Raw genomic sequence first — 21,222 nt, forward strand, 5'->3', positions numbered from 1 at the left:
TCAAAAGTCTGTAGTTGTCCCTTTCCGCGACCAGTGTTTGTCCCCCATTTAATTGATTTTGGAAAACACACAGGGATGTTTCTTTTATATAACAATGTGTAGACGGTCCAGTAGGAGTCATATATAGTAAAAATGATAGATATATTACGACAGCTGTGGAGGTAATGACCACAACTATTTACCCACGCGCTATATGCAAGCAATATGAAATGTCTGTAGTTGTCCCTTTCCGCAACCAGTGTTTGTCTCCCGTTTAAATTGTATTGGAAATCACACAAGGATGTTTCTTTTATATAATAATGTATAGATGGTCCAGTAGGAGTCATACATAGTAAAAATAATCAATATATTACAACAGCTGGTGGGTTAGCAACGATTATTTACCAACATGCTATATACAAGTAATATGAAATGTCTGTAGTTGTCCCTTTCCGCGACCAGTGTTTGTCTCCCGTTTAAATTGTATTGGAAATCACACAAGGATGTTTCTTTTATATAATAATGTATAAATGGTCCAGTAGGAGTCATACATAGTAAAACTAATTAATATATTTCAACAGTTGTGGAGGTAGCAACGATTATTTACCTACACGCTATATGCAAGCAATATGAAAAGTCTGTAGATGTCCCTTTCCGCGACCAGTGTTTGTCTCCCGTTTAAATTGTATTGGAAATCACACAAGGATGTTTCTTTTATATAATAATGTATAGATGGTCCAGAAGGAGTCATACATAGTAAAAATAATCAATATATTACAACAGCAGGTGGGTTAGCAACGATTATTTACCAACATGCTATTTACAGGTAATATGAAATGTCTGTAGTTGTCCCTTTCCGCGACCAGTGTTTGTCCCCCATTTAATTGATATTGAAAATGACACGGGGATGTTTCTTTTATATAATAACGTGTAGATGGTCCAGTAGGAGTCATACATAGTAAAAATAATAAATACATTACGACAGTTGTGGAGGTAGTGACCACTATTTACACGCTCGCTATATCCAAGCAATATGAAAAGTCTGTAGTTGTCCCTTTCCGTGACCAGTGTTTGTCCCCCATTTAATTGATATTGGAAAACACACAGGGATGTTTCTTTTATATAATAATGTGTAGACGGTCCAGTAGGAGTCATATATAGTAAAAATAATAGATATATTACGACAGCTGTGGAGGTAATGACCACCACTATTTACCTACATGGTATATGCAAGCAATATAAAAAGTCTGTAGATGTCCCTTTCCGCGACCAGTGTTCGTCTCCCATTTAATTGATATTGGAAATCACACAGGGATGTTTCTTTTATATAATAATGTATAGATGGTCCAGTAGGAGTCAAACATCGTAAAAATAATCAATATATTACAACAGCTGTGGGGTTAGCAACGATTATTTACCCACATGCTATATACAAGTAATATCAAAAGTCTGTAGTTGTCCCTTTCCGCGACCAGTGTTCGTCTCTCATTTAATTGATATTGGAAATCACACAAGGATGTTTCTTTTATATAATAAAGTATAGATGGTCCAGTAGGAGTCATACATAGTAAAAATAATCAATATATTACGACAGCTGTGGATGTAGTGACCACTATTTACCCACACGCTATATGCAAGCAATATGAAAAGTCTGTAGTTGTCCCTTTCCACGACCAGTGTTCGTCCCCCATTTAATTGATATTGGAAAACACACAGGGATGTTTCTTTTATATAATATTGTGTAGACGGTCCAGTAGGAGTCATACATAGTAAAAATAATCATTATATTTCAACAGTTGTGCAGGTAGTGACCACTATTTACCCACGCGCTATATGCAAGCAATATGAAAAGTCTGTAGTTGTCCCTTTCCGCGACCAGTGTTTGTCTCCCGTTTAAATTGTATTGGAAATCACACAAGGATGTTTCTTTTATATAATAATGTATAGATGGTCCAGTAGGAGTCAAAAATCGTAAAACTAATCAATATACTTCAACAGTTGTGGAAGTAGCAATGATTATTTACCTACATGGTATATGCAAGCAATATGAAAAGTCTGTAGATGTCCCTTTCCGCGACCAGTGTTCGTCTCCCATTTAATTGATATTGGAAATCACACAGGGATGTTTCTTTTATATAATAATGTATAGACGGTCCAGTAGGAGTCAAACATCGTAAAAATAATCAATATATTACAACAGCTGTGGGGTTAGCAACGATTATTTACCCACATGCTATATACAAGTAATATCAAAAGTCTGTAGTTGTCCCTTTCCGCGACCAGTGTTTGTCCCCCATTTAATTGATTTTGGAAAACACACAGGGATGTTTCTTTTATATAACAATGTGTAGACGGTCCAGTAGGAGTCATATATAGTAAAAATGATAGATATATTACGACAGCTGTGGAGGTAATGACCACAACTATTTACACACGCGCTATATGCAAGCAATATGAAAAGTCTGTAGTTGTCCCTTTCCGCAACCAGTGTTTGTCTCCCGTTTAAATTGTATTGGAAATCACAAAAGGATGTTTCTTTTATATAATAATGTATAGATGGTCCAGTAGGAGTCATACATAGTAAAAATAATCAATATATTACAACAGCTGGTGGGTTAGCAACGATTATTTACCAACATGCTATATACAAGTAATATGAAATGTCTGTAGTTGTCCCTTTCCGCGACCAGTGTTTGTCTCCCGTTTAAATTGTATTGGAAATCACACAAGGATGTTTCTTTTATATAATAATGTATAAATGGTCCAGTAGGAGTCATACATAGTAAAACTAATTAATATATTTCAACAGTTGTGGAGGTAGCAACGATTATTTACCTACACGCTATATGCAAGCAATATGAAAAGTCTGTAGATGTCCCTTTCCGCGACCAGTGTTTGTCTCCCGTTTAAATTGTATTGGAAATCACACAAGGATGTTTCTTTTATATAATAATGTATAGATGGTCCAGAAGGAGTCATACATAGTAAAAATAATCAATATATTACAACAGCAGGTGGGTTAGCAACGATTATTTACCAACATGCTATTTACAGGTAATATGAAATGTCTGTAGTTGTCCCTTTCCGCGACCAGTGTTTGTCCCCCATTTAATTGATATTGAAAATGACACGGGGATGTTTCTTTTATATAATAACGTGTAGATGGTCCAGTAGGAGTCATACATAGTAAAAATAATAAATACATTACGACAGTTGTGGAGGTAGTGACCACTATTTACACGCTCGCTATATCCAAGCAATATGAAAAGTCTGTAGTTGTCCCTTTCCGTGACCAGTGTTTGTCCCCCATTTAATTGATATTGGAAAACACACAGGGATGTTTCTTTTATATAATAATGTGTAGACGGTCCAGTAGGAGTCATATATAGTAAAAATAATAGATATATTACGACAGCTGTGGAGGTAATGACCACCACTATTTACCTACATGGTATATGCAAGCAATATAAAAAGTCTGTAGATGTCCCTTTCCGCGACCAGTGTTCGTCTCCCATTTAATTGATATTGGAAATCACACAGGGATGTTTCTTTTATATAATAATGTATAGATGGTCCAGTAGGAGTCAAACATCGTAAAAATAATCAATATATTACAACAGCTGTGGGGTTAGCAACGATTATTTACCCACATGCTATATACAAGTAATATCAAAAGTCTGTAGTTGTCCCTTTCCGCGACCAGTGTTCGTCTCTCATTTAATTGATATTGGAAATCACACAAGGATGTTTCTTTTATATAATAAAGTATAGATGGTCCAGTAGGAGTCATACATAGTAAAAATAATCAATATATTACGACAGCTGTGGATGTAGTGACCACTATTTACCCACACGCTATATGCAAGCAATATGAAAAGTCTGTAGTTGTCCCTTTCCGCGACCAGTGTTCGTCCCCCATTTAATTGATATTGGAAAACACACAGGGATGTTTCTTTTATATAATATTGTGTAGACGGTCCAGTAGGAGTCATATATAGTAAAAATGATAGATATATTACGACAGCTGTGGAGGTAATGACCACAACTATTTACACACGCGCTATATGCAAGCAATATGAAAAGTCGGTAGTTGTCCCTTTCCGCGACCAGTGTTTGTCTCCCGTTTAAATTGTATTGGAAATCACACAGGGATGTTTCTTTTATATCATAATGTATAGATGGTCCAGTAGGAGTCAAAAATCGTAAAACTAATCAATATACTTCAACAGTTGTGGAAGTAGCAATGATTATTTACCAACATGGTATATGCAAGCAATATGAAAAGTCTGTAGATGTCCCTTTCCGCGACCAGTGTTCGTCTCCCATTTAATTGATATTGGAAATCACACAGGGATGTTTCTTTTATATAATAATGTATAGATGGTCCAGTAGGAGTCAAATATCGTAAAAATAATCAATATATTACAACAGCTGTGGGGTTAGCAACGATTATTTACCCACATGCTATATACAAGTAATATCAAAAGTCTGTAGTTGTCCCTTTCCGCGACCAGTGTTCGTCCCCCATTTAATTGATATTGGAAATCACAAAGCGATGTTTCTTTTATATAATAATGTGTAGATGGTCCAGTAGGGATCATACATAGTAAAAATAATCAATATATTTCAACAGTTGTGGAGGTAGTGACCACTATTTATCAACATGCTATATACAAGTAATATGAAAAGTCTGTAGATGTCCCTTTCCGCGACCAGAGTTCGTCTCTCATTGAATTGATATTGGAAATCACACAGGGGTGTTTCTTTTATATAATAACGTGTAGATGGTCCAGTAGGAGTCATACATAGTAAAAATAATCAATATATTACAACAGCTGTGGAGGTAGTGACCACTCTTTACCCACACGCTATATATGCAAGCAATATGAAAAGTCGGTAGTTGTCCCTTTCCGCGACCAGTGTTTGTCTCCCATTAATTTGATATTGGAAATCACACAAGGATGTTTCTTTTATATCATAATGTGTAGATGGTCCAGTAGGAGTCATACATAGTAAAAATAATAGATATATTACAACAGCTGTGGAGGTAGTGACCACTATTTACCCACACGCTATATGCAGGCAATATGAAAAGTCTGTAGTTGTCCCTTTCCGCGACCAGTGTACGGCTCCCATTTAATTGATATTGGAAAACACATAGGGATGTTTCTTTTATATAATAATGTATAGACGGTCCAGTAGGAGTCATACATAGTAAAAATAATCAATATATTACGACAGCTGTGGAGCTAGTGACCACTATTTACTCACACGCTATATCCAAGCAATATGAAAAGTCTGTAGTTGTCCCTTTCCGCGACCAGTGTTCGTCTCCTGGTTATATTATATTGGAAAACACATAGCGATGTTTCTTCTATGTAACAATGTGAAGAGTGACCAGTAGGAGTCATACATAGTAAAAAAATATATATATTTCAACAGTTGTGCAGGTAGCGATGATTATTTACCTCACTAACAGTACAGATAAGAAAATTAATGGCTTTAAATGTTATAAATTTATGTACATTTATAAAACACGTTACAGTACGAATTGTAAGGCTTAGAGCATACAATACTCTCCTTTAACGTTATTTGTCATGAAAATTTTGTCCCAGAATACGGCGTTCGCTTTTGAGTAATATTTATTCAGACAAAAATGTATGGAATTGTTATAATTTGACTGGGATTTGTCTATTATTAGCCGCGCATTTCGTTTTGGCGTGCGGAAGCTTAAATACAGTATAGTTGAACTACACGCGCGTGTACAACAGGCATACCTCTCGATAAAAGTAGCGCTGAGGCCTGGTCTGGGAAAGGGACGTATACTGACTCGACCGGGAAAGTCTTGATGTTTTGAATGGTGATCGATTGCGATAATAGAGTAAGACTTAGAATTGTTTAGGTACATATGCAAACAATAGCTGAACACGTTTTCTGTACTGCCTAATTAGGTCAGACAGTGGAGTCAGACCACCGTGTTTCCCTTTCATTCAGTCGCAACTCAGACAACGATGAAAATGTTAGACAGTAGTGAGCACTGTCAACTGACATTATGTTGACACTGACAGTGCTGAACTTTATTTATGTTAATACATATACTTTTCAGTTATGTCTGAATCTGGATTGACACGTGTGTGATGACATTTCACCTGGTCTCATGACAAACTACAATTGAGAAGATGTCAGTTCTGTATTGGTTACATTTGTCATAGACTTTAGGGATAAAATGGGATATTATGAGTAATTTGTATTTGCAAAAGAATATATCCTGTTCCTTAGATTGGATAAATATAAGGACTTGTATTCTAAAATGCCTTTTAATTCAGATATTATTACATACATCCTACCCTGATAAAGTGAGGGAATCGATAACTGACTCCAAATGTTTTCTAGCTGTATATATATATTGACCAAATGATACATCTTGCACCATTTATGTTCCACAGGAACAAAAAGAGCTGTTCAAGTGATAAATACTGATCTTATTAAATTCTTTGATTCTGCTGGTAAAGAATTTAAAAAAATGTGATATCCATTATAGTTAACACTAACATAACACTTACCAGGGACCTACAGATTTTGGCATGGTAATTGAATGGTTGGTTCAAATTACTTTCATAGTAATGTTGTCAACCTTTTTGAGGATTTGTTTTGATCTGCCATGTGTGGACATGACTCAACCCACATCTGTAGCATGTAATTCATTTTCAAGGCAGGACATAAGAGGCATTCTTAGATGCCAAACAAATTTTAAATTTGCTACACATTGCAATATGGTGAGTGTAAGTGATAAGGTTTTCACACATCGTCATTAGACTTTGATGGTTGATTCATCAATAGCTATTGCCTGTAAATGTTTAATATCAAATGGCAATGAAATACCAGGATGTACCTGTGATGAGCCATATCACACCAGGCAGTTGCATGCAGATTCATTTAGAAGTTAATCTGGAGCTTTGAGCATCAAATATAAAAGAAGCATCAAACAGTTTTCAAACATAAATGCTTAAAGTCTGAAGTTTCTCAAATAGATCCAGTAGGACTTATTAATCTTAGTGCTGCAGGGATGCAACTATATCACTGGCGTCAGTCAGTTTGCCAAATGTTTATAGATAACCTTAGGGCGAGTAGAATTTCAGGCTTTTAGGGGTGTTGTTATATGTCAGACTCACTGACATGGATGATGCATGTCTTTGCATCCCAATTGCGTTGATCGATGCTCATGATATTAATCACTGGAGTGCGGCGTTAAACAACAAACCAACCTGGTGCTGTCCATGGGGGTCCCATACATGCAATGACTGTTCTGATAGTTCCTTGCTATGTGACATGCAAATATATGTCACCATGTCTACCTAAAAAACTATTCCCAAAGGAGAATTAAAAAATCCCAATTCAAATTGCTATGATGCTATAGTTGACATGTATTGTATTGTGTGCTTATAACAGGACTGATAAGGAAGGTAAAGCTGAAATAGATAACGGACTTGTAGTGAACAGATTAACACCATTGCAGTATATCTGAATTGAATAAATTAAGACATTAATAAATTCCCAAATATCCACAAAAAAGTTACCTGCCTGTCACAGGAATATGTTTGTAAGTGCTACAAAAGTAACTGATGTCTTCACTGAGTGTTCTTTTAGAAACAGAAGGTTAATGTATTTTCATTGTTAATATTGCTGAGACTGTACCAAATTTCAAAGGTACTCTACTGTGTTAAATGCCACACAGAAAACAACATTATTGAAACCCTGTCTTGAGAAACATAATAATTAAAATAATACTATATAGCATGTTTTTTTTCTAGTAAGTTGGTTGTGAAATGTGATAGTTTGAAGGTGGTTTTTCACAACTTTGGACTGTTAGTTGTAACTCGTACCAACAGCAAAGCGTGTGTTTGTTTATTTACCATTGCCATCATATCATGTTGTTTTATTTTGTCTAATTGAGGATTTGTGTTCGCTCTTGTTTAATGTTTACAGATTAAGAATTTTTTTATTGTTGCCAGACATTCACAGTACCAACATAAATTGAACATGACAATTGCCATAAAGATTGCTTGGCAGGCCATGGGTCATAAAAGTGTAATTTCAACATGTTTAGCAGTGCATGGCTTGTTCAGTCTGAATGTAGCCAAATTTGATGACCTCTCTATAGTCAGATTGTATCCCAAAGACACTAACCAGCTTGCATACATAAACCAAGGTATTGAAATTAAGGGTTGAACCTTGACTTAGGCTACCAGACACAACTGTTGGCAGCCAGATAGGAACACTCCAGCCTTAATTATAGTTTTATCCCTTTGTTTTCTTTGCTGATTAACCTGGTCAAATTACCAGAGCTGATCCAAGCTGGTTAAGACCAAGTTGATGGAATTAGCTGTGCATGTGTAGGATTAGGAGCATTTTGCATTGAGATTCTTTACAGAAATCATGTACTTACTTGACAAGGTTAATGATGTTTGTAGAATTGGGGACAGTGTGGAAAGGTATGTGTGTGGACACTATTTGAAGAGTGCTGTGTATATCTGCTGATTGGCAGGCCACCGACACCAGCTAGTTAAAGACTGACGAGTGATTAGACTCTTAGACATGTCACGGTCAGTCTGAACTAATAAAATACTTATGTTTTACCTTACCTGATGCTACGCAGTGCCTGTAGGTGTAGAGTCAGATAAGTATAAAACAGTGCATTTAATCAGAAATGCTCATGTTTTACCTTACCCGGTGCTACACTATAGCACTGTGTAGCGTCAGGTAAGTATAAAAACATTGCATTTAATCAGAAATGCTCATTTTCAAATAAAAGTAAATTTGAAATAGTTGTTGGGAAAATATTTTTAGGCAAAATTATATTTTTTAGTGATCCTACCAAAATTTCAACACACTAAACATGAAAAGTTTGTTTCCAAAATTCATAGTCTTACCAAGATTTGAATACTAGAAATATTACCTTTTCATAAAATCTTATATTTTTAACATTTTTTATTAGACAAACTGTAAAATCTTTTCGGGTTACTATTATTGTATCTGTGTAGACCTGATAGTGAAGAATGGATAGTTTTAAAGAATGAAAAAAATTTAGGTTGATAAACCGATGCATCGATGCATCATTACATTTACGATAGACATTATGCTATAATTTGACCATTCATAATTACTTTTTATGGAAGTTACTGGTATTAATCCTGACCTAGGGGAATGTCTGGCTGCTCTGCACAAGTGCCATAGTGTTAGTGACAGATAAAGATAGTAGGCCTAGCTGAATGTCCCATAAAGCACTGCCCCCCAGGGCAAGACCTGTCACACCCAGGGGAGGGGTAGGTGGGCCTGATATTAATGTCCAATTTCTTTGTGTCATAGACATGCATATTTAAAAATATTGAAAAATGCAGAAAATAAGTTTTTCTTCAAATCATGTATTTTAGGAAAATGGTTTGAGTATGTGTTCAGAGTTCGACATGGCCACTTGTCCGTCAGTCAGAAACTAGTTAGGGTGTAATGATACATCGGTGCATCGTCAGTTTTCATGTGGTGATATGATACATGATACGTTTTTTACTGTATCGATACAAGATGATACACTTGCTAAAATAAATGACTTACTACTCATTTAATGACCCCCAGTGTGTTTGTCAGTCAAATATCTCAAACTGTGTTGTAATCAGCGATTCAAGTTCATTACTAAAAATAGCTGCTACGAACATGTGTCTCAAACTAGCAGTTCATTTTGAATCTGCGCTGAAATATTTATAGTTTTATAGTCAGAGCGTGCGATTTGATGTAAATACGTGTATCGCAATACATATCTATCGTGACCAATGTCAGAGCTCCAGATAAGCTGCGTATCTGCGTAAAATACGCCTCAGAAATGCAGAAATATGCAGTAAAATAAAATTCAAGCGTATCAAATACGCAACGAACATTACAGATACGCTACAAAAATAAAACTTGTGCGTATCATTAAAATATTGTGAAGTAACCTTGCGTATTCGATTAGCAAATCAGCAACTTATTTTGAAATTATAAACGGACATTCCGTCAACCTTGCCAAATTCCACGATGACAGTTACATCATGATCATTTGCCATCACACTTTCTTGTGGAAGTATCGTGGTATTTTTGAGTCCTATAAAACTCTCGAACCCACACGACACCAGTTTGCAGGGACTAGATGAATAGTGTTTTTAAATATTTAACTTAAATACCCACATGTGTAAAAACTGGTGGGTAACAGAAATTTAAATACCCAGATAGAATTACTGATACCCAATGATTTTAAAATGCATGCGTAAAATACCCACAACACCAAAAGCTTATCTGGAGCTCTGCCAATGTATTGTATTGTAACCTTGCTGTATCATTTCACCTCTAGAAACTAGTGAAAACCCAGAGGGTCAAGTTGTTTTCTTCCCAAATCTAGATATTCTGCATAAGCTACTAGTCTGAAATTAACTTCGGACAAGTTGCATATGACCAGTGGTGTCTACCCCATGTTTATCACCCCATTAGAGGTGATGTTCCCCACCTGTAACCAATGAAGGACCAAGTCCATGTGTTTACTGACCACTAGAGGTGATGTTCCCCACATGTAACCAATGAAGGACCAAGTCCATGTGTTTACTGACCACTAGAGGTGATGTTCCCCACCTGTAACCAATGAAGGACCAAGTCCATGTGTTTACTGACCGACAAGAAGTGTTGTTCCCCCTCCTGTAACATTGTATATTTCCATGACAACAGAAGCTGCTCCTTTCTAAAATACAAATTACATAGGCAAAAATGAAATTTTTACCAAGAAAAGGTCATTCGCAATCACTGTGAAGATTTTTAATCCTGCTTAAACATAATTTCTACCAATTTTACAATGAATATTAAATATTGTTTATAGTGTTGGTTAGTACTATTTTCTGACTTTTCTCCAAAAAATGAGGTGTGAAATTTTAGGCTTGTTTCTCACCCATGGTACTGCTCCATGACCATGTAATACATGTGAACAAACAAGGCTTACTTCTTTGCAGCCTTGTACACTGTTGATGCTACTTAAACAGGATTATGAAATCACGTTATCAAAGCTATACATATGTGTGGCCGAAACTGTAAACTTACAAACATTCCCATGGGAAGATGCACCAAACTGGAGAAGGATTACAGTTAAGTGCTTCGAATCTGGAAGGCAAATAAATACTTCATCGTGGTACAGGGAGATGAGTGTTTAAGTCATTACAAGGGGGCTAGGGTTGAGTGATGCTGGCAGAGGAAGATAGGGACACAGAGTCAACATTGTGGCCACTCAGCCATACCTCACACAGCCCATACATGGCTGGCGACATCTCTAATGGCCTTTGTTTTGAGAAGCAGGCATACTCTGGACACCTTGAGTGTTTATGTGTGGTAAAAATTTGAAAGCTGATTTTGGCAAATGTTTCTGAAATTATTGACATTCATCTTGCATTTTGTAGCTGGTCACTTCAGAAACTAGCACTGGTAATATAAGCTCTGATGGTTAAAGGGAGACCTGATACATCCCGGCTATATTTCCATGTTGTTAGTACCAACCTGTGCTCGTGGGTTTCACCAAAGTTGCAAACGTTTTAGATCTGCATCATTTGGGCCTTCCTCCCACATAAAGCTAGTTTGTCTCCTAGAGGGGTGGTTGGGTAGCCTAGTGGTTAAAGCGTTCGCTCGTCACGCCGAAGACCCGGGTTCGATTCCCGACATGGGCACAATGTGTGAAGCCCATTTCTGGTGCCCCCTTCTGTGATATTGCTGAATGTTGCTAAAAGTGGTGTAAAAACCATTCTCACTCACTGTCTCCCAGACCCTAGAGAAGAAATTTAAAAAGGAATCCAACTCAAGTCTAGATTGGTTGGCAAGTCTAGATTGGTACAATGTGTGAAGCCCATTTCTGGTGTGCCCGCCTTTATATTGCTGGAATATTGATAAAAGCGGCGTAAAACCATACTCACTCACACATTCACTCACTCACTTTAGGGTAGAGGTAGTCTGTCATACAGATCCTGGTACAAATATTTCCAATACAGCCCATGCAAGTCTATAATGTTTGGCAAGTCTAGATTACTGCAGTATCAGGATGTGAAGAGAGTCTCTGGGTTCCTTTTTATTATATTTTTATTAAGATAATTTAACAACTGTTTTTTTGTGTAAGAGACTAGGTGTTAGTCTAAGGTTGAGGTGCCATGTATATATCCTGATTAATAATATAATCATTCTGAATGTGCATAGATAAAAAATTACCTATGTAGACCTGCAATTAATCAATTTAATGCTAAATATAAACAAGGCTGACCCTTTAAGTTTTTAAAATTGAATTTTGTGTCTTCTCATTTTCCATCTTTCCACGATAAATGTTTCTCTGAATATTATTATGACATATCATCACCTGAGAATAACCAGTCTTGATTATCTGCTGAAACAGATTCTATTGGGCGTAAAAGGCGAAATAGTGGTGAAAATAATATAATACCACTTAAAATCAGTGATGACGCTGGTAGAGCTTGTTAAAATAATGGATTGTTTCTCTTGACCAGACAAGGTCTCGTGGAACATTAGAATTAGGTTTAGTTGTATACATTTGTAACCTTAATATAATGGATGCATGAAAAACATATTCGACGTAATAAGCACCCAGGGCGCTCTCAAAATTAGAAATAGGGGTCTCTTATTAGATTATTTTTTTTATTGATAAAAAAACCAGTTGAAAGAGCGGGGCGCTTATTATGTCGAATATGGTAGTGCAATTCGAGGGATGTGTAGTAAAAATTCATTGTTCAAAATTCTTGACAAGAAAAATAAAGGTCCTGTAATTAAAGTAATTATTAAACTTTACACTACAGTACAGTACACTACACCATTTCATTCCTTTACTGGTCCCTCATATTTCCTGTATGGATCCTTGAAATGAATTATTTTGGGTCCACCGAACCCCTAGTAGGTCAAGGTAAAACCCTGGATTATCATTTCAACATATTTGTTAAGTCTTGCAAAATATAGAAAATATGTGTCTTTGTCTGTAAAACAGGAAATAATGGTCAAGTCTAAGTCTGTTTCCTCATTCAAACTCATTAGTGTCTAATTTGATTTTTTTCCAAACAGTGCTATCCTTGATCCTTTCTGTTAATGGCTTTCCAGCCGCTGTGTTGAAGTAGGTGATCTCTGGCTTTCTCCTCAGTGTTTGAGATGGGGATGACAGATGATGGGGCATGTCCAAGCTCCCACTCTCTCCAAGACTACTGTATAAACAGTGTTGTGTTGTGTGGGGTAGGGGTTGAAGGGGGGTAAGGGACATTGGTACCATTCCATAATTGTGTCTTTAGACTGCTGTGCAAACAGTGACTTGAATGGCAGTGGGGGCGGGGATTACGGACATTAATTCCTTTCCCTTCGTCGTGGGGGTTGGAGAATAGCCTCATTCTGTGAAGTTTCATTCTGTGCATTCTGTGAAACCTCATTCTGTGCAATGTGTGAAGTTCATTCTTTGTGCAATCACCATGAAATTGCTTTAATATTGTTCAAAGCAGAGTAAGATATCTTTGCTCACTCACTCACTCACTCACTCACTCACTCACTCACTCACTCACTCACTCACTCACCCACCCACCCACCCACCCACTCACTCACTCACTCACTCACTCACCCACTTTGAAGTGGGTACGGAGGGTGGAGTTGGATACGGGATGCTGAGGGTAGATTACTAAATCAATTGGGAGTTTTGTGGGGTGGGGTTGAGTGCGGGTGGGGGTTATGGGAGGAACTGAGGGTAGATTGTTCTCCGGGGATTGCTGAGTCAACAGTAAGTTCTATGGGGCAGGCTGGAGCAAGGGTCAGGGAATGGTGAAGGGAAGTGTTAGGTATTTCACTCAACAATTGTTTCCAGGAAGTTGAATAACGCTAATGTTTGACAGATTGAATGACTAGTGTCACTGGCTCTCTCTCAGGTATTCCTGACATTTAGTGGTTTCACACATTTTTGTCCTCTTTCGCTTGCATCGTGTTTGTGAAAAAGTTTTATGTAATTTGTGAGATATCTGACATTTCATCCGTGTAGAGGTCACAGATTAAAGCCCTCCTTTATGAGGTGTCTTGCATGTCTTCACTGTTCCAGAAAAAGAGCAAATGATCAGATAATACAGGAGACGACCTGGGCCCACTTGCACAAAGCGATCTTAGCGCTAAGATAATTGTGACTCCCATACTTTAACATAGGCTTAAGATAATCTTAGCACTAAGATGATTTTATGCAAGTGGTCCCTGATGTTCAGAAGAAAGTGAGAAATCATTTATGAAATATATACCACTTAACCTTTTGTAAGGATTAAACAAGGGACTTTATCCAATAGTCTGAAGCCCAAGTCTATAGTAAAATTCTGTTCGGTCTTGTGAGCTCTGCTAATAATAGTGCATATTATGACACTAAAGTTTAATGAAGATGATGCTGAGCCAAGTTCAGGCTAGTAGACTCAAAAGCTTTTGGCATAGACTTGAAACCCCAAACTGATTACCCGTGTTCACATAATAACTGATGAATTTGCCCAAGAGTGTGGGGGTAGGATTTGCTATCTATACAGAGCATAGAGATCGATAATTGATAAATATCAGAGAAGTAAAAGTCTGAAAGAAATCAGCACTCTTCATGCCACTGATGAGTGGTGACACATTTATGCATGGCTCACTCTGTGGACCTTTCAGTTATCAGTTGCTTTCCATCATTGGCAATTGACATGATTGATAATAACAAGTCTGTTTTGGTAAATTCAAACTTTATTTCATCATGATTGTTTATGTAACATATTGTCGATGACACAATTTTCATATCAATAATGGGGGCGGTCAGGTAGCCTAGTGGTTAAAGCGTTCACTCGTCACGCCGAAGTCCCGGGTTCGATTCCCGACATGGGTACAATGTGTGAAGCCCATTTATGGTGTCCCTCGCCGTGATATTGCTGGAATATTGCTAAAAGTGGCGTTAAACCATACTCACTCACTCACTCACTCACTCACTCACTCACTCATATCGATAATGGTTAATATTTCTTCCCATCAACGATAATTCCGATTATCGCCAGCCCCAGTGGGTGGTGCTTATTATAACCATAAACAAGTTGAATCAAGAGATTGAGCTGTAGTGAATACTCAATGAAAATATACACAAGAAAGTATGGATTACCTTGTAATTTGTCCTAAAGGGGGCACTAACAAAGATGACTTAGTTTGGTCTAGATGTTGGTCAAGGGGGCACTTATTGAAGTATGTACAGATGAATGGTCAATGGGGATCACAAGTCTTTCTGACCTAACAACTATTTGATACTAAAGTAACCCCTATTCCGTTCTCATACCATTCTCAGCTCTAGCAGCTTATATCATTTCTTTTTTCAGCTCCTGAAATTAGAGACTTGTTTGTTCCTTTAAACTTGTGGGTTCACCGAAAGAATTATTCTTATTTGAAAAAATTACTCTATGTCCGATCACATCTTCACATTATATGCAATAACCCCAAAATGACTATCACGTCGTAAACACAAAGTGTATGTAGCCATTGTCAATTTTAAAAAAGCTTTTTACATCGTTGAATGTTGCGAACAAGGGCACTGTTTAAGAACTACCGGTCTATAGGGGAAATGTACAATATCAAAAGCTATGTATTCAATTATGAAATTTTGTATGATGTGGTGACGATATAACCGATTTCTTTGACTGTCTTGTTGGCTTACGACAAGGATGTATCTTGAGGCCAATATTGTTCTCATTTGTTTTATTGTTAGATGTAATGATAACTGAAGGAAGAAAACTGTCCGCTAAAATATCGAAGAGGTTATGCCCATTATGTCATTGAGGTAAGGTGAAATTGGGTTTAACTTCGCGTCCAAGATTATTGCATTTATATAGCGACGTGCATGCACGTGTGTGTGTGTGTGTGTGTGTGTGTGTGTGTGTGTGTGTGTGTGTGTGTGTGTGTGTGTGTGTGTGTGTGTGTGTGTGTGTGTGTGTGTGTGTGTGTGTGTGTGTGTGTGTGTGTGTGTGTGTGTGTGTGTGTGTGGTTGTACTAGTCCGGACTGATGCCGATTTATAGTGCTAGCTCACTGAGATACCATGCCGCAGTTTAACATGAATACCCCACTCAGACACAGTATACTGACTCCGAGCCGACCAGTCCTTTTTTTATCCCCATAATGCCGAGCCCCAGACAGGGTAACAACAAGTACCATCTTTTAACGTCTTTTGGTATGACGCGGCCGGGGATCGACCCCTGACCTTCTGCTCTCTGGGCGGACGCTCTACCACAAGACCACGGAGGCGGCCCATTCAGCAATAGAAAATGAAATTCATTTTTCTTTTGTATGCCCTTTTTATTGTGATCAAAGAAACTTTTTTATACCAGAACGCTTAACCTGTACATGATTTAATTTTTCTTCTCTCTTCAAAAGATGATACTGTCATATTGAAACCGGCAGTATAAAATATAGAAACAATTTGTTGAACATTAGTAATGTATCTGAATATGTAAAACTACTTGTATGTTGCTCCTATGTATATGGGCCGGTGGCCTTTAATACAATACACATCTTTGACTAGACTTGACCTTTTACATTACAATATGTTAGTCTCGTGAATCACATCCATCCAAAATTACTGTATACTGATGGCTTGAACAGTTTGTAAAGTATATTATCATGATCATATGAACAATAAAACTCCCCTGCATCACATTTTAATGAAGAATCAAAATTTAGTTAATTTTCATGAATTATAAGATTTTAAGGCAATTATCTCCTAAAGGGCTCATTGTAGTATTAGTATTGAACTATTTTTTCGACAATCATAAAATTTGGCAATAGCTTCCAAGGTAATTATGTATTCATTGATATGCCAAATTTTGTCATATTTCTACTATTTATATTTTGAATTTTCCATAGACAGCCCTGTTCCAGAGCTGCACACCCTGAATTGGAGCCAGATGACTGTTAATTAACTGTAAATTTTAGTAGCTTCACTTGAATGTTTTATAGAGGATAGTTAGACTAATGATGTATATTTATTTCCTTGCTTGCACAATCATGGGCATAAGCATGACCCTCCACTGAAACTCAATATTAGCTCCTCTTCATTCAAGTTACGTAATCTGCTCACTGGCGTTAAAGTTTACGTGGTCAGGTAGCAAATCAGTGGATGGTATTTTGTTGAATATGTCATTTCATGACTTTTACCACTTTTCCTACTGTGAATTACAAACTGGACAAACTGAGGGAGTGTTGGTCATCCTCTCCCCTGCCCCTATAAACCAATAAAGCGACCATAAGATTGTGTAACCAGCTTCTTACCCTGACCAGCTCCAGCTTAAGTCCTGACATAAATGTTTATGATGCCTTCTTATTTTTGTCTTCCATTGGGGAGAAAATAATAGCCTTTTGAAAAGAGAGCAGTGTTTGAAATCAAGACCAGATAGAGACTATTACATCAGCTGATCAAAGGGGATGAAGAACTGGCAAGGATTAAGCCCAGCCCCTCCCCATGATGTGACTGTGGTTGTAAAATCTCTCCCCTTTGGTCATCAAAGCAACACAGGGCTTTTAATGAAGTGAATTGAACTTCCTGATTTTCTGCCTTCTATTATGAAGGCTTTTCATTTCTGTTTTCTGTGATGTATTTGGATAAGGTAGATAAGGATGTCTGGTTTAGATTGAGGCATGATTGTGGTGGTAATGTCTTTGGACTAGCTGCTTGAAATCATCCCAACTTGTTGGCCGTTCAGGTTAAATCCTGTGCCTTTATTGGCCATTGTTGGTTGTTGTGATGAAAGTGATGATTCAAAATGTGTCTCTTTAAGATGTTGAACATGATTGCTATTGGTAATACTTTACTCTTTAGCCTTAATGAGGCTGTATTTTACCATGGGATCAGTTTGAGGCAATCTAAATGTTGAAATATTTTGTTTGGCTGGGGCATTAACATGAGAAAGGTAACAGTTTTATGTTTTTATTGGCTGAATGTTGAATGTAAAGGGAGGACATTTTGAAGTTTTTCTCACATTTGGGAATCCACATTTGTGATAATGTCAAATTCAGTGTCATCAGATTCAGTCAAGTTTACGGACTAGCATTTACAATCATTTGGAAATAAGTGGAGGGATCTGTTCAATGGAGCCCCATTTGATAATGAGAGGAACCTACTTTGTTATGAGTTAACCTGTGAAGGGTCACCCAAAAAACAGACTTGAATAGATATTGATGTTAATTAAATACTGGAAAATAATTTTACTGGAAAAAACTACTTTTACAAAATACCAGAATAACAAATATTATAGCTAAAATGGATAGAATTATCATAAAAACGCCCGCATGTTATCAGAAATGAGCGGGCCACTGTAACTTGATAATGCCCTCATATTACTTGACGACGGGCCATTATCACGCCCGTTGTTAGGTGACGTCACAGAATAGGGATAGGTGACGTAACGTTCAATAATGACGTCATCTGGTTTATTCTATGACGTTTCCATATTTGTAAAAGTGGGTCAGTGACATTCGTGTTGATTGCAGTAAATGTTTCAAAATCAACATTGTTGTTTCTTTTTGTTTATAACAAATTCCATCCATTTTAGCTATAATAACGGTAACGCTATTTTTCAGGGCATTATCATTTGCAGAAGCCCTCGGTCTTTTCAACTGCCCTCCTTCGTCGGGCAGTTAATGGAAGACCTCGGGCTTCTGCAAATGATAATACCCTGAAAAATAGCGTTACCCTTATAATCTTTTCAGATTGATTCGCTTTGCATAGCGAGGTTTCTGAATTAATGAAGTTTGGATGAACAAAGTTTCACAGTATAATATTCATTAGATTTTCTTTTTATAAGATTTAAGTTAGAAGAATTTTACAGATATTATTATTTTTTCAATTTTAGAATAAAATAACCAAAAGACCTAAAATGAATGTTACTTGTTGCTTCCCTGCCTAGTGTTTGGCATTAAGGGACTAAAACAAGGACTGGTGTTTCTGGTTGGGGTATTCAAGTTAAACTGCGGCATGGAATCTCTGTGGGTTAGCGCTATACAATTCGCGGTAGTGTGGACTAGCACACACACACACGCACACGCACACACACACACAAAAATCTATATATAAGTGCACCCCATTTCACCTCACCTCAGCAATATGGTGTTAAACCCAGCTCACGCACTCACTCAATCACTCACTCACTCACTCACTCATTCAGTGTAGAGTTGACTAAGGGGAACATATGTCCACACTTCCCCATCTGTTGGGGGGAAATGGAGGGGAACACATTCCCTACGTTTACAGCAATTAAAGCTGGCTGGTGATAAATGCATCCTGCTCGGGTAATGTTTTAATCTGGGTGTTAATGGCCATTCATCCTCAGATTCAGTCACATCACAGTGCAGGCTGGGCCTGACATAAAGGTCACTTTCACTTTCAATGCAATATTGGTACATAGCTGAATACAAATAGCCATTAAGCTGATACTGTAAGGAGAGATAGATTGGTTTGGACAAGGTAGATTTGTTGTCTCCAGTCACAGGGAGTAGTCATGCTGCCTTCTGATCGCTGGTAGTGATGATGCTTGTGAAATATTGTCATTGTGCTGGGGCATTATGCATTCTTCTGTCTCAAGCTGAAGTGTTTCGCTGATGGATGAAAGACTATTTGGGACAGTTTAATGTGAATAAAATTTGGTTTGGAAATTGATATGTGTAGGTTCAAAGAGTACAGGTGTGTTTGTTTGTTTTTGTTTTTTGCTGTTTAACACCGCACTCGGCACTATATGCACTTCCGGCTATATGATGGTGGTCTGTAAATAATGGAGTCTGGACCAGACAATCCAGTAATTGGCATCAATCTACATAATTTAGGACATGCATCAACCAAGTCATTAAGTCAGAACACACGTTCCCTGTTAGTGGATTCTTATGAGAAGCATAGTTGCTTTTTTTTTTAAATCTCTAAATGCTTACTCATTTGGAGAAAAAACAATAGAGTGATGAATACCCAATGAAAAATGTGATAACCCAATTAAGATAGTGAGTGAGTGAGTGAGTGATTGATTGAGTGAGTTGGGTTTAACACCGCTTTTAACAGTATTCCAGTTATATCACGGCGTGTCAGCTTAATGTGGGAGGAAAGCCCGAAGTGATGCAGGTCTCAGACGTTTGCCATTTCGGTGAAACCCACGAGCACGGGTATGTTGCTGACAAACCTAGAAACATAATCAGGGCGAACCGGGATTCGAACCCACAATCATAGGTTTCTGGCGTGCCCAAGGGACGCAACTCTTCACAGCAAATCGCGGCGCCTTAGACGACTGGGCCACCCGTGCCCCCCAATTAAGATAGAAACCTTTGAGTAAAAACTCAATTTCTCAAAAATTTATCTGGAGCTCTGGCTAAATGTACATAGGAAGAAGATTATAAATATTTTATAACTGAAAACCAAAGGTTGAAATTCCTGTTAATCTGTGTGTCCAGCAATACTGGTGTTGGTTCTCACAGTTGAGCATTAATACAGGGTTGTTTTGTGTAGCCCATTTAATACTTGCTATCAAATTAATTTTGTGACATGCAATTTAATTTCAAGTAAAATGAAGACCTTATGCAGAAGTTAAAGTCATTGTAACAAACTTTTGCAGCCTGTCGCTTGAAAAGACCCCACTTTGGTGTTTTGACTGCACTTTGTCAAGAAAATTTATTTTCACGAAATATTTTGTGGTATGTACTTTAATGTTGGGAGGACATTGTTTTGGAATGAGTGAGTTATTTGGGTTTTCGCAATATTCCAGCAGTATCACTGTGTGGGCCACCAGACCAGAAATGAGCTTTACAGATTGTACCTATGTGGGAAATCGAACACAGGCCATTGGTGTGACAAGTGAACACTTTGACCACAAGGCCAATCCACCTCACCCAATCCAACCCCATCCCACCCTATGACGTTTTTTCCCAATTTTCCTGACAAGGGTACAAAATTTTGGACCCATGAAGATCCGGGTAAGAATAGGTCTTCAGCAACCCATGCTAGCCATAAAAGGCGACTATGCTTGTCGTAAGAGGCGACTAACGGGATCGGGTGGTCAGTCTTGCTGACTTGGTTGATGCATGTCATCGTATCCCAATTGCATGGATTGATTCTCACGATGTAAATCACTGGATTGTCTGGTCCAGACTCGATTATTTACAGACAGCTGTCATATAGGTGGAATATTGCTGAC

At 37.6% G+C, this 21,222-nt stretch overlaps 1 protein-coding gene across 1 annotated transcript in view; it reads left to right on the forward strand.

Moving 5' to 3' along the window:
* The first annotated feature begins 5,818 nt into the window (after window positions 1–5,818).
* The window catches only part of LOC139452022 (anaphase-promoting complex subunit 4-like), a 171,673-nt gene continuing 156,269 nt past the window's right edge, over window positions 5,819–21,222 (forward strand). Inside the window, exon 1 of the mRNA XM_071233301.1 lies at window positions 5,819–5,860. The gene's annotated coding sequence lies outside the window, so the exon portion shown is untranslated. The remainder of the gene's footprint in view (window positions 5,861–21,222) is intronic.

This window comes from Haliotis cracherodii, unplaced genomic scaffold, assembly GCF_022045235.1.
Source record: "Haliotis cracherodii isolate W230 unplaced genomic scaffold, xgHalCrac1.p SCAF_9, whole genome shotgun sequence".
In the NCBI taxonomy this organism is placed as follows: domain Eukaryota; kingdom Metazoa; phylum Mollusca; class Gastropoda; order Lepetellida; family Haliotidae; genus Haliotis; species Haliotis cracherodii.